The 13,350-nt window shown below is 42.3% G+C and overlaps 1 long non-coding RNA gene across 1 annotated transcript; it reads right to left on the reverse strand.

The window, feature by feature from the left end:
• Window positions 1-6,669: 6,669 nt before the first annotated feature.
• On the reverse strand, window positions 6,670-8,265 carry LOC138105712 (uncharacterized). The gene is made up of 3 exons (XR_011148630.1): window positions 8,121-8,265; window positions 7,905-7,998; window positions 6,670-6,755 (listed from the first exon to the last, which is right to left on the reverse strand). It is a non-coding gene; the product is annotated as an uncharacterized lncRNA (long non-coding RNA).
• Between the last annotated feature and the right edge of the window lie 5,085 nt (window positions 8,266-13,350).

Raw genomic sequence — 13,350 nt, forward strand, 5'->3', positions numbered from 1 at the left:
AAAGATTAGTGAATAAAGTGAGGAGGGGGAAAAGCCAAACCTCACACTCATTAATGATGGAATTAGGTAAGTTTGTCATTTTCAAAATTTTAATGAATGTAAATATTAATTGGGCAGAGCAGGGGATAATAATTCATACACCGATTTCTTCCGCTAAGAGAAATTCAGCTGCAGAATTTTTTGACCAGAGTCACTTCTCATATTACAGAGGTTGTGGCTACCCAGAACTGAGATGATCCATCTGTATTTAAAAGTCTCTTATATTTAGATCTCTCAAGAGAAAATCAAATGTCCATTTCATTACAGTTACTTTGATATTTTGGGAATTCTATTTCAGTATGGTTTTAATTATGTACTGTAATTCTTAAGAATGACAACAAGCTTATGTAGGTTACTTTAATATGAAAATCTTTTCTGTGTGCATTGGTTAAGGATGACAGGTTTCTTGGAAAAAAACCTGCAACGCCAGTTACTAAGCACTTAAATGTGCATCTCTCAGTGAGACAGTAAGTAAAGACAAGGCAACTGGTTTATTTTATTTTATTTAATGCTTCATTTCTATCAAAAGAAACCTTTCTAATACATCAAGACATAGAAGCCTGCTCATGCCATGTGACAGTGGAAATTATAAAACAGTAAGTCCAACAAAGGCAGATTGTCAAAGCTGGGTATGCTCAGCTGCATGCAGTAAAATATTGTGTACATAATTTGTGTGTACAAATAGCACAGGAATTGTGCCTTGACTGCGTAAACAAAACATCCTTCTGCAGTATATGGATGAATCATAGAATGGTTTGTCTTGGAACGGACTTTAGAGATCATCTAGTTCCACCCACCCACCCTGTTGTGGGCAAGGACACCTTCCACTAGCCCAGGTTGCCCAGAGACCCATCCAACCTGACCTTGAACACTTCCAGGAATAGGGCAGCCACAGGTTCTCTGGGCAACCTGCTCCAGTGCCTCACCACTTTCTGAGTAAAGAGTTTCTTTGTAATATTTAATTTAATCTCCCCTGTTTTAGTTTAAAACCATTCCTTCCTTTTCCCATATCTGCCTGTGTAAACCTCCCTTTTTTAAAAGCCCCCTCTGTGTACTTGAAAGGCTGCAGTGAAGAAGGCCAGAGTCTTCTCCTCTCCAGGCTGAACAACCCCACCTCTCTCACCCAGTCATTGTAGGAGAGGAGCTCCAGCCCTCTGATCATCTTCATAGTCCTCCTCTGGACCCAACCTAACAGGACCATGGTTCTCCTGTGCTGAGGACCAGACCCCACCCAGGTGGGGTTTCACAGTGAACCACAATGGTAACTCTTCCAGCCACTTTCTGAACTCAGACTCACACTGTAGGTTGCCCCTTGTAGCCACCTGACAGAAGGTAGGGAGATCAGGACTATGAGGTTTGGCATGTTGCTCTCTGTTGGCTACTCACATTTCAAGTCCTGACACAGCAGGGAGAGCCACCCCTAAAAAGCCATCTGTCCTTCTGTTTTGCAGGTGGATACAGCACAGCAGACCTGATTGAAATTAGGGGCCTGTTTTTTTCCAGGGATGTTAAATATAGGATGATACTTTCTCAACTAGATGCAGGATTAGCAGAGTCTGGCTTCCTCTCAGGAACAGGGCAGAGGAGTCCATAATGATTGAGTCCTTTGGGATTTGATTTAAATGCTCTAGAGTTCAGAAGGTTCTTCAGTCAATCCTTTGGATGGCCATGGGTTAGCACAAATCCATATTGTCCCTGTCTGTTCAGTTAGAAATACACTACACTGGCCTTGGAGGGATTTAAGAAAATTATTTTGACAAAACAGAATTGGGAGTATAAATGGATTAAAATTCATTTATTGCATGGCAGTCAATCTTAAAATAATTACTTTCATGTCCTTCATGCAGAGTTGTATGTGTTTTGTCCCCCTTAGTGCTGTTCTGACATCATAGTAAGAATTTCAGGGAAAATGAACAAGAATGGAACTTGTCAAATTGGAAACATTTTGAGTTTACCATCACCAGCATGTGAATGTTCAAACATAGAGTTGCATTACAATAGTACTTGCCGTTGACTTTTTTCTTGATTAAAGTAATATTTTAAATTTGTTTGCAAATACATTCATACTCAATGGAAAAGATACACAATTCAATTTAACAGTCAAGTTAAAACATACTCCCCTGATTTAAGAATGATTATACAGTAATGATTCCATATTCAATTAGAGTCAACAAAATGCTACATCCTTTTTAAAATCTTTTGTTTATGGACATAAATGGAATTTCCCTTTTCTCTACAATATGAATTATTACTTGCAGTTATTTTGTGCTGGTTTTTATTTTTAAAATATTTAACATATTCAGATTTTCTAAGGGTTTGGGGTTTTTTTTTCAAATGTATACAATAACAATTAATTCCCAACTTCTGTTTTAAATAGATGTGGCTGCAATTGTAACCATCTGCATATGAACTGAAATAGTATTGTCTCAGTGGGTAGCAAGGCCAGTGTGACCCTGATTCCTCCAGTTCTAAAATAAATGGGAAGACCAAAATTATTTAATGATAAATGAGTGAGTTTCTAATGCTATGAATACCACCAGTTGCCAAACCAGTGAGAATTTAATTTGTCTTGCTACCTCATAAACCTCGATCTCAGTGGGTAGATCATGAGGGGATGGAAAGTTCTAAACCCAGTTTGTGAGCACAGGTAGAATTTTTATGAGAAATACATGTCACTGATTGTTTGAAATTCTGATATATAATGTGAATGTAAAGACCTTTATGATATGATTATTTATGACTGAAGATGATGGGGATCCAGGGGTCAATATAGAGCCAGAAAATATTCAGGTAGGAAAAAATTACATTGAAGTAAGGGCTAGTGAGGAATAAAGTACTGTTCAGGATGCTATAGGTAATTACAGAAAAGCTACAAAATTACAAAAATAATGTGCTTTCCATTTTAACCATCAATTCAGATAAAGTGAAAAAAGGACAATTTTCAGTGAAAAGCATCCTGAAGTGTGTCTTTTCAATTCTCTAAATAAGTCTCAAAATAGCAATGGATTAATTGACTTTCAGGTGATTCTCTCAGAAGAGAACATGAAAATATCTTAGCAATTCTTTAGGAGAAGTGAAATTATTTAAAAGGAATATTAGTTGCTTAAGTGCTTAAAATTATGGCTATTAACAGACTACATGGTACGCTGGTGTGTCTAACAGTAGTCTGATTCACTGCATCCGTGAGTGAGTGACCTGCTTTAAATTACTGAACTGGATAAAGCTGGGTTCTTAACCAAGATGATGGAAATGTGCCTTATTCATGTAATAACAAGTTGTCAGTCAGAAATAAATGTAAGTATAAATATAGATGATACAGACACATAGGTTACATAGCTACATACATAGATTCAGATATTTATACAGAAATGCAAATATTAAATTCTTCATGTTATAGCCTGGAAAAAAGGCATATAAGAAATAATTCCAGTTCTCATAACTCAGTGAAAGTATTTATGCTTATTTTAATGAGTTAGGGCCTAGAAGAGTCCCTCAAGAATTAAATTTGGCTTACATGCTTATAGTTCAACTATTTCTCAGAAGGTTTTCTTTAAGCATTCTGCTAAGTTACTAAGTTACATTACTAAGCTAAGCAGGAGAATTGTTCATGTTAGTCTCATTTCTGTATTGTAAAGTGTTTTAGTCTTTCTTTAAGAACAGTTTTAATTTTACATCTTTTTCCTGAGTTTCAGATAAACTTTACTATAACTTGGCTTTTTTTATTATTTAGTCAACAATAATTTCTAATCAACCTTGATAAAGAAATATTTCTCCTCTAGCCATAGATTTACCACAGAATATCCAGACTACAGAAGAGCAGAAAAAAAGAAGACAAAGATTAATTTCTTAGACTTCCAGGTGCAACAAAAATGGACAGTGTTTGAAGACGGTCAATCTGAAATTTTTGATTCATAGTAACATACTCTGAAGTTGAAGTATTTTTAACTTTAGCATGTTGCAATCATACAATTTTGGAGTGCAAAAATAGCATGGGTGTGGTGTTTTTTAAAAAGAGAAGAGATGGTTACATTCAAAAGGACTTGAATCTATTACATCTGGTGGCATTTGTGCTGTCAGTGGCTATTTTATCTGACCCAAAGACCAAGCAAAGGAGAGATTTTGGGGAGCAAGCGAAAGAGTTCATTAATTCCACATTTTGAATTAAAGAATAGTTGTCTCAGGCAAAATTCTGTTCTTCAGGACACAGGATCAGAAGGTTTAGAGGTAGCCTCTCGGAGAACATTTTATTTTGGCTAGCTAAGAAGGGATGCTTGGGATGTGTGAGTGTTTATCACTCATTGTGAACGAGGTGGGTTCTGTTTGTGATGCACAAAAGTCTGATTGCTTCAGTGACTGGAGGTTTCACACTCGTTTCCTTCACTCTACGAAGACTGTCTAATAAATGCATAAGCCTTGCAAATACCTACTATGTACTAACTAGTCCAGTTAGACACTTTTACTAACATGTCTAGGTAATTGCTAATGGTTCTGGGAATTTGAGGCAAATGTATCATTTGTTCTCTCATCTATATGAAAGGACTTCTGAACTGTCTTCCTTCTTTTTCTCCCTTCATCAACCTCTAATACATTTAGCAAAGCTGCTCATCTTTTGAGGCTGATCTGGATTGAGTCTTGACTGGCCATTGCCTTCTTTCTACCACCACGTCTACAGTAATTTCCACCTGAATTTTTTACAGATGAAGAATGGAACAAAACCAGGCATAACACAGCCTATGATTCCTTGGTTTTCCAAGTGCAATCTGTGATTCCATCCCATATCTAGGTGCCAAATTTAATTTAGCATTCTTCAGAGTCCTGCTCACCAAAGTCCAAAGGGCAGAGGGAAGCTGTAGGACTCCAAACAAAGCATAGAGAAACTTAAATGCAACTGCATTTCACTATGACCAAAAATGCGTAGAAGATGTTCGCCATTCTCTTTTAGCAAGCCAGAAGCACATTTCAGATTACAAAATAGTGGTATGTACTTCTTTTATTTCTTTATACCTATCACTCTTACTGAACACTGAATATTGGCTGAATTAAGAAAAATTTTGGTTTTGGGGTTTTTGTTTGTTTGTTTTGGTGTTTTTTAGATACTGAAAGACTATCTGCTAGACTGTGTTAAAATAAAAAGAAACTACACTTTCAGCAACAAGAGTGTCATGTTGTTCTGATGATTTGAAAGAATTTTTGCTACCTTCACTGGGGCAATGTGAAGCACAAAGGAAAATAATGTGGGAATACTATTTCTGAAATACTTCAGCAGTTGTTTCCATAGAAAGATCAGCTTGTCGGGTACATACTTGTAATTTGTTTTGTTTTCAGAACTTTGGAAAGAAAAAAAAAGTGTTAGTTAGGCAAAAAAGAGTGTTCACTGCATTATCACTTTAACAGAAAGGAAAATATTCCCCTAACTAGAGAAAATTCTTAGAAGTAAATTCATTATTGATTTCCTTTAAAGCAAGCCTAACCTTGATACTTTAATATTATTGAAAAGTAGCTACAATAAATTCATCATTTCAGCTATGTGAAAGCTGAAATTGCATGTGAAAGCAAGTATATTGCAAACTGTGACCCAGCAAAAGACTCCTCCAACACATAGTGATGTTTTGGCTTCTGCACAGGGATTGATAACATTCTCATGAATAGTTGATTAGGCTGTAGAGTACAATGTCTGCATGCATAATTGAAGCTATACAGAAATAATTGATCTAATTACCAGTGCTATATAACATCATTCCGGTTAGAGACCTGTACCACTGGCTGATGTCTGCCCTACAGTTTCTCCTCAAAGAGCATATGGGATATTTTGAAGGAATCCTTTATATTTTCAGTAACTCTTTTGCCCTGAAAAGTCTCTTCTTAACTGCTGATAAACTGTGTTGAATATTCTGTAGTAACCAACCTCATCCCTGCTTCCATATTCAACTAAATTATCAGAAGGCATCCAATCTATCTGGACATATGGATTTTCTGTTTTGTACCCCTACACCCTCTTGTCATGTATGATGGAATGAACAAAAAATACTAAGAAAATGAACAATTTTTGAAGAAGAAGAAGCCCCCTTTCTCACTTCTTCCCAAGTTTAAGTATTTACCTACCTAGCATTAATCACAAGATACACTTGCAAAATACTCTGCCTTTCCCCGCTCATGAGATCATTGCCACAGGCTTTCTGTGAAGATTTTGAACATTCAGCTATAATAGTATGTATGGGGAGAATTCAAGTGCTCAAAGGGGTTTCTTTGCAAAATCTCTCATTTCCACCTCTGTCAATGCTGATGTCTTGTCATGTGATGCTGCATATGGGAACACAGTCCCAGAGTCCTTATTCAGTATTGACTGCAGGAGCTTTCCCTGGGGACATGGAGGTTTAGGAGTCACACACCAGATGAATGTATACATAAGCACACACCAAAAGAAGCAAGTTATCAGGAACTGTGTGTGGTAAGTGTCAGCTGAGGATGAGGAAAAGGCTTCTCAGCATTTCCAGTCTCGAATTCATGGGTTTGTGTACCTACAGTAACAGAGACACAACCTACCCTAAAAAACAGCAGTAATAAATAAGTACCAGACAGAAAATAGAGGTTATTAAAATAAGATTTTTAAACTACTTAGCACAGTAGATGGTCCAAAAACAGGCAAGGATTTATTCTTCCAGTAACAGAAGAAATTTGCTTCAAATCATCTGATCATATGCTCAGGGAAGAAAACTCTGAAAAGTTTCAAATTGAAAATGGCATGGTCAAGCTTCCCAGAGAAATATACTTGGAACATTGCTAGCCCATTTCAGAAAGGAATGGTACAAACGTACTTGATTTTAAAATTATCAGTTTTATGTCAAGAATGACAAACTAGAATTTCTTTTCAAGGTACCAAAGCCCTCATAACTGATGCAAACATAAAGAAATGCTTCAGGTTTATGACTCCTTTTTAAAATATCCATGATTGATTTATTGCAAGCTGTCAGCTTATGGAAATATTATTGACATCAGCTGAGAAATTTTCACTTAGTGCAATTATTGTGAATTTCCTTTCTAAAAGGGTGAAATGCATCACTTTGGTTATACTTGCAAACAGTATGGAAGTGAGAACAGTTTTGGTGCTTCCTGTCAAAGCACCAGTGAAATCATCTCTTGGTTGTATCCAGATAAATCCTGTGGATAAATCCAGAGAACTCTGTATACTGAGGTAGAATTAATTGCAGTAAATCTCAGGTATGTTAATTGCTTGGAATTTTTTTCAGCTTGGGAAATTATTCTTAAAAGAGGAAAATAACATAATGTTTTAATGCATAGGTTTTTCTGTGAATAAGTTTGCTGATGTTTAATGAAGTAAATAATTACTTAAGCAAAGACATGAAAAAACAGACACTGAGGAATGTATGATAATATAAATCAAGTACATCTTAGGAAGTGAACTGTTTCTTTTATCTATTCCTGAAGTTCCTGAATTTAGGATTCAATGGGTGCATCACTTCCCCCTATTGTCTACCTCCACATACAAGTTTAATAATACAATAGGATTCATAGTAAAGATAATTGTGACTTTATCAGCTTCAATATAGGTTCTTCACTCCCATACAAATGTATTTTTATCTAAAATGTAGTATGTCGAACCTTAAACCTTTTAAAGGTAAAGGAGGAAATCATATGCTAGGTTAACATCCTGCAAAACAAAATATTTTATAAATGCTTAGGAAACATATTAAATCCCTTTATCTTAGACAGGTTCTAGCTTGTACACCTGCCCCCACCTTTATATACTTTCCTTATTTTCCAATAGACCTTTTTCAATTCTTTGCTACTTGTGTAAAGCAGTTACAAATATAAGCTGTAAGCACAGCCTTGCTGGCCACACGTACCCAGGTGTAAAGCTTCTGCTGTGGAAGAGGCTCCTTCAGGGCTCTGGGCAGTCACTGCTCCGTGTAGCACATGAAGAGAAAAAGCACCATGCACCTGAGTGGGTAGTGTATGACAATAGTGTAGGCAGGAAAAGTTAATTCAGCTGAATTAAATGAGGTGCCAACTGTAAAGCACGGGGCCCAGGCAGTTACACAAACTGACTTCAAGTTTCCTACCTTCCTCCCATCCCAAAGTTAACTTCGCCTGAGGGAAGATGCCGGGTCTGCCCTGCTGCTGGGCGAAACGGGGAATGTTGATTGCGCCCAGGTCTGAAACTTAATTGCTCTTTCAACATGAAACAGTGAGCTGGCGTGAAGGTACCACGGGAGCCCGTGGCAGCAGGGGGAAGGAGACACTCGTGGGCTGCCGCCCACCTCCAACCCCGCTTCCAGCCGCCGCCCCCGCACTCCGGGCACCCGGCACGGCCGCTCAGCACCGCGGAGCCGCTCCGCGCCCCCGCCCGCGGGCGGTACCGCAGCCACAGTGCCGGGCGGGCTCCTCTCCAGCAGCGCCCACTGCAGACCTCCTGGTACCCACAGGAAGCTGGGGAAATCGCTTTGCTTTTTTGCCAGCTTTTAAAGGTGACCCCAAGCACTACTTGTAGGTATTTAAAAGAGTGTTATTGACAGTCGATTATTAAAAGCTTGGCAAAATCCATCCGACTGTGTGCTTCAGCTTCCTCATAGATAATTTCCCCTTCATGTGGATTGGGTTGAAGCTGAGAGTTTTGTCTGTGGGTATTTTTTACTTTAGTCTCATTTTAGCATGTGAGCACAGAGGAATATAGAGAATGCACACATTGCAGCATTAAAAAAAAAGAAAAAAAGTTCATCTAGTAATTTAGATTCAATATTGTAGGAAATACTGAAAATCTGCACCTCAAAGCACCTCTAAAGAATGGAAGGAGCCTGTCCATGGCCCAGGATCCTTCAGTCTTTTAATGATGTGAAAGAGCTCCACTAGGTTCAGTCATGCCCTTACAGAATAATCCATAAAAGTAGCTGTAAAGTCATCCCGTCCAGGTGCACCACCTGCTATTTGGATTCATAATTAGCACTGTAGATAGGGGTAGAAAACTCAAAACAGTTGTAAACTGTCTTTCAACTAAACTTACATCTGCCAGTTCGAAATGATGCTGCAGAGATCCACCTTTAGAAATGGCAGAAGGAAGTGTGCAACACTGGAGGGTGAAGTTTTGCCACAATATTTACTTTCCTTCTTGTTTAAAGATGATAAAACCGAACACCTACAAACATCTATGCTTTCCATTGTACAGCATCCAGTGCTGTTGATTTTTATGTACCCAGGGAGAGTTTTCTCACAGTCTGGTGTTTGCATCTATTGACTTTGTAATCTATAGACAGACTCTTAATGAGCAGAAAAGACAAGAATCTCAGAGATAAAGCCTTGGAATAACAGTGGGCCTTTACAGCTTGCCAGTAGGAGAAAGCTCAAACATAAATATCTGATTTACAGAAGTAACACAACTTATTTTGATAGATTACATTGTTTCTGTTTCAAATTACTCTGTCAATCGAGGAGGAAGAGGTTAAGAGGTCATATTTTTTTAAAAAACGCTTGAAAGGGCTCTTTCAAGGGATTTTTCATAAATTTCACCTACATATTTAAATGTTTATTTGTGATATTGCAGAAGCTCTACTTTATCTGTCAAACAGGCTGATTTTGTGAAATGTTGTTTTACAAATGCCCTCAAATTGACAGGAACAGGACCTAACCCCCTACACGTAGACTGAAATGTAGTGATTTGCACCACACCCTAGTTCCTAGATGTGACATGTCTTCGTCACATCTCCATTTCAAGTTTGATCTTTTTCCCCTGCTGGGTGAGGCTGTGCTGTTGTTTTGACCTGTTTCCTTGGGAATAGATAATGCAGAAAACGACAGGGGCTTTTTAAGTAGACGCGAGGCCAATGCTGAAAGTCGCCTATGTTGAAAACTTTTAGACCAGTGATCAGCCAGAAAGAGATGGGGAAGGAGAAAGGTTAGGGTGCAAAGATCCCCTGCGCCACAGTGGTGCTTAACTTCACTTGATTATCAACACAAGGCCCTGGGTGAGCCAATACTGGAGACGGAGCCTTTTGTTCCTCCCATGCCCTTGCCGTGTAAGCGCCCCCGGGGTGGCACCCACGGCCGGGGACGACACCCGGCGGGAGGCCCTCAGCACCCACGGGCATCCCGCCGCCCTCCCTGCCGCCACGGGGGGTAGGGTGCGCTCCGCGGGGATGCGGAGAGCCCCCGGTGAGCTCCGGCCGCCCACCCGTGCCGTGCCGTGGTTCGGGACACCCGAGCGCAGGCGGGCGCAGGGAGGGCACCGCGGCCCTCGGCGTGAGACTCCTCCGGCCGCGTGGGCAGCGCCGGGTGGGCACTGACACCTCCTGCCTCAGCAGAGGCCTTCGTGGGCCCCTGGGCGGTTTTGCCCGGAGAGGAGGCGCTGGAGGCCGGGGGGGGCCCTCGTCCGCCCCGTCCAGCGCAGCGCGGGGAGGCGGCGGCGCCGGTGCCGCCACACGACGGCGATGAGTTTGTCAGCAGCGTGTGACGCGAGGAGCGTCCTCGACACGCGTGGGGCGGTCGAGGCCTGCGAGGAGCGGCTGCCTGGCCCCGGAGCCGGCCCTGCCCGCTGCGCCTTCGCTTTTCCAAGGGCTCGATTCCCCGGCAGCCGGCAACAGGAATAAATTACGAAGCCGCACTTAATGTTAGTGACTCTTTAAATGGAATTTTTCATTCAAACTTTGTCATTAAAATAGAAAGGCCTTTTGGTTGTGACCATACAGGCATAATAAATTGTATATGTTTGCGATACTGAATGAATCTTGCCCATATGCTGCACTGCAAGGCTACATGAATGAAGCATTTACCAAATCAGGCCCACCACATTAAACAGAAAAACAATCTTTATTCATGGTAACTTATCAGTTACAATTAATCAACCTCAACAATAGAAATTCTGATGTGTTCAAGCAACTTGAAAGCAATAGGTCATCTCCAGGGCAGCCATGTTGTGTCTTTGTGCCTATGGCTTCAAACAAAGCAACATCTCCAATAAATGTACATCCCCACACACAGATGTGTGACTATATCTGTATAAACATCCAGGCGCGCTGAAGGCCCTGGTGTACACGTACGTCTGTACGTAGAAGTGTTTAGCTTTTTGTCATACAAAAAGTAATTGTTTTCCAGGGTTTTTTGGGGGTTTGGTTGTTTTTTTTTTTTGGAGCTCCACAAGTTTAAACAAAAGAAAAGAAATTTCCATTGGATGACCATCCTTTCAGTTTCTCTGCTGCTATGTGAATAGCATTGTGCAAACCATTCCAATGGTATTGAAAAGGGGTAACCATTGGTTTGATTTGGTTACACGGTTTCGTAAAGAGCTCCCTCCCACTGCCTTAGGGTCTGTGAAAGGTCTGTGACCTGTTTAGAACTGCCAAGTGAAATGTCATGTCGCCCCTCCCAAATGGGAGTATCTGCATTCATTTGATCAGTATAAAAAATGATTGGGGATGGCGAGATCAGGGCTTTTGAATTGCAATTTATAGCAGTTTACAGAAATGCACATTGTTGGAAAAGAAAACATGGAAGTGTTTCTTTCTAAATTGCATTACCTGTGAAATGTCATTAGTCTTTTTAAGATATTGCATCCTATTTTTTATGATCTCAGAGAGAGACTTAAATGAAGAAGTTGAGTGTTTGCTTGAGATACGAAGACATAGCGCGCTACCTACAGCACCTGCTAAGTTTTGCCATCAGCTGCTGGAGGAAATGTTTCCCCATTCGTCTCCAGCTTGAGTCCATAGTTCTGCTGTCATCACTTGGTGGTACCGTGTATTTCATGAGATCTTGTCATTTTAGTGCAATGACACGAAGCTGCTGCTTTCTGGGAGGGTGGTTTGTTCACGTCCAGGGCTCAGCATCCTCCTACTTCCCGCCGAGCGCTTTGGCCACCGCCTCCTTGTCCGGAGACGGCTCCGCCGAACGCCGAACTTGCTCCTCATGCGATTACCCGCACCTGAAAAGAAACAAAACCAAAGCAAACCAACAACAACAGCAACGAAAAAGGAAGGATCGGTTACACTGATTTTAAACTATCCTTCCTTCAGTGTGTCGTCTCTTACGCCATACACCCCGAGGGCTGCGCCCTTAATGCACCCAGCCCGGCGGTTGGGGGTGCCGGCGGCGCGGGTCCGGAGGAGCGCCGTGTCCTGGGGCTGGGCACCTTCCCTTCCCCGCTGCGTGCCCGTCATAGGCCCCACATCCTCAGCACTGCTTTGGGAATGTCAGCGCTGCTCGTCACCGGGGGCACAGAAGGGACCACACGGGGGGCAGTGGCGGAGCTGCTCTGCGAGAGGTGCGGGACAGAGAAAGGTGTAGGGGAGAGAATAGCGGAGGGACACGGCTGTTTGAGAGGCAAAAGCGAAGGATGAAGGGGCCCCGGATCTGCCCGGGACGGCGGGTGCCCTTGACTGTGGTCGAGCCAGACCCCGAGGGCGGGGGCGGGCAGGGATGCCGGCGGCAGGGCCGACAAACAGGGCAGGGAGCCGGGGGCTGCTCCTTCTCCTGCAGGTGCCAAGTCGAAGGGGTGAAGCTCCTCCTCATGACCTCTCCCCCTCACCTTGCAGGTGCCCCCCTGCCAGCAGCACAAGGGCTGGCGGATTGCTCTGAAAAGAGCACCCCGTCCCCCGAGCCAGCTCACCGCGGCCTCGGCCAGCGGCCGAGTCACCCCGGGACTTCCCTTCCCTCTCCCAGACCGAGCTAAGCTTTGCTCGCCTAAAGGTGATACCTCAGTACCACTGAGAGCCTCGGAGCGGCACCGCCGTGATGCCGCGTTGCCGTGAGAAGCCCTGGCGGGCCCTCGCAGGCGCAGAGTACTGCGAGGGCAGAGGGTGTCCCTGTGTCTCCTTGGGCTGATCCGGACCCTGGGACGAGGGGAGATGGAGCGTCCTCGCCAACGCCACGCGAACGTTGGACGTCAAGTTCCGCAACCAAGGAAGTGGTCACGGCACCAAGCCTGCCAGAGCTCAAAAAGCGTTTGGACAATGATCTCAGGCACATGGTGTGATTCTTGGGGTTGCCCTGTTCAGACACAGGAGCTGGACTTCTGTGACCCTTGTCGGTCCCTTCCAGTACAGTATTTTCTAAGATTCTATGACCATGGTCTCTGGGTCCGGCACACATGCTCTTTGTAGCTGTCACCCAAGGCTGAAACGTTAGAACGGGACAGATAAATTATTAGGAGTAAAAGCCTTGAGCGGCTTAATTGGGAAAAGCAGTCCTGGTTCCAACCAATGTCCGTACAATTGCACACTGCAGTCCACCATTATTCGAGCTTCATCTACTATGCACTATATACCACCGTCTCCAAAGGATTGTTGCCCTAGAAACTTGTTTTAA

This window comes from Aphelocoma coerulescens, chromosome 2 (genome assembly GCF_041296385.1).
Source record: "Aphelocoma coerulescens isolate FSJ_1873_10779 chromosome 2, UR_Acoe_1.0, whole genome shotgun sequence".
Classification (NCBI taxonomy): domain Eukaryota; kingdom Metazoa; phylum Chordata; class Aves; order Passeriformes; family Corvidae; genus Aphelocoma; species Aphelocoma coerulescens.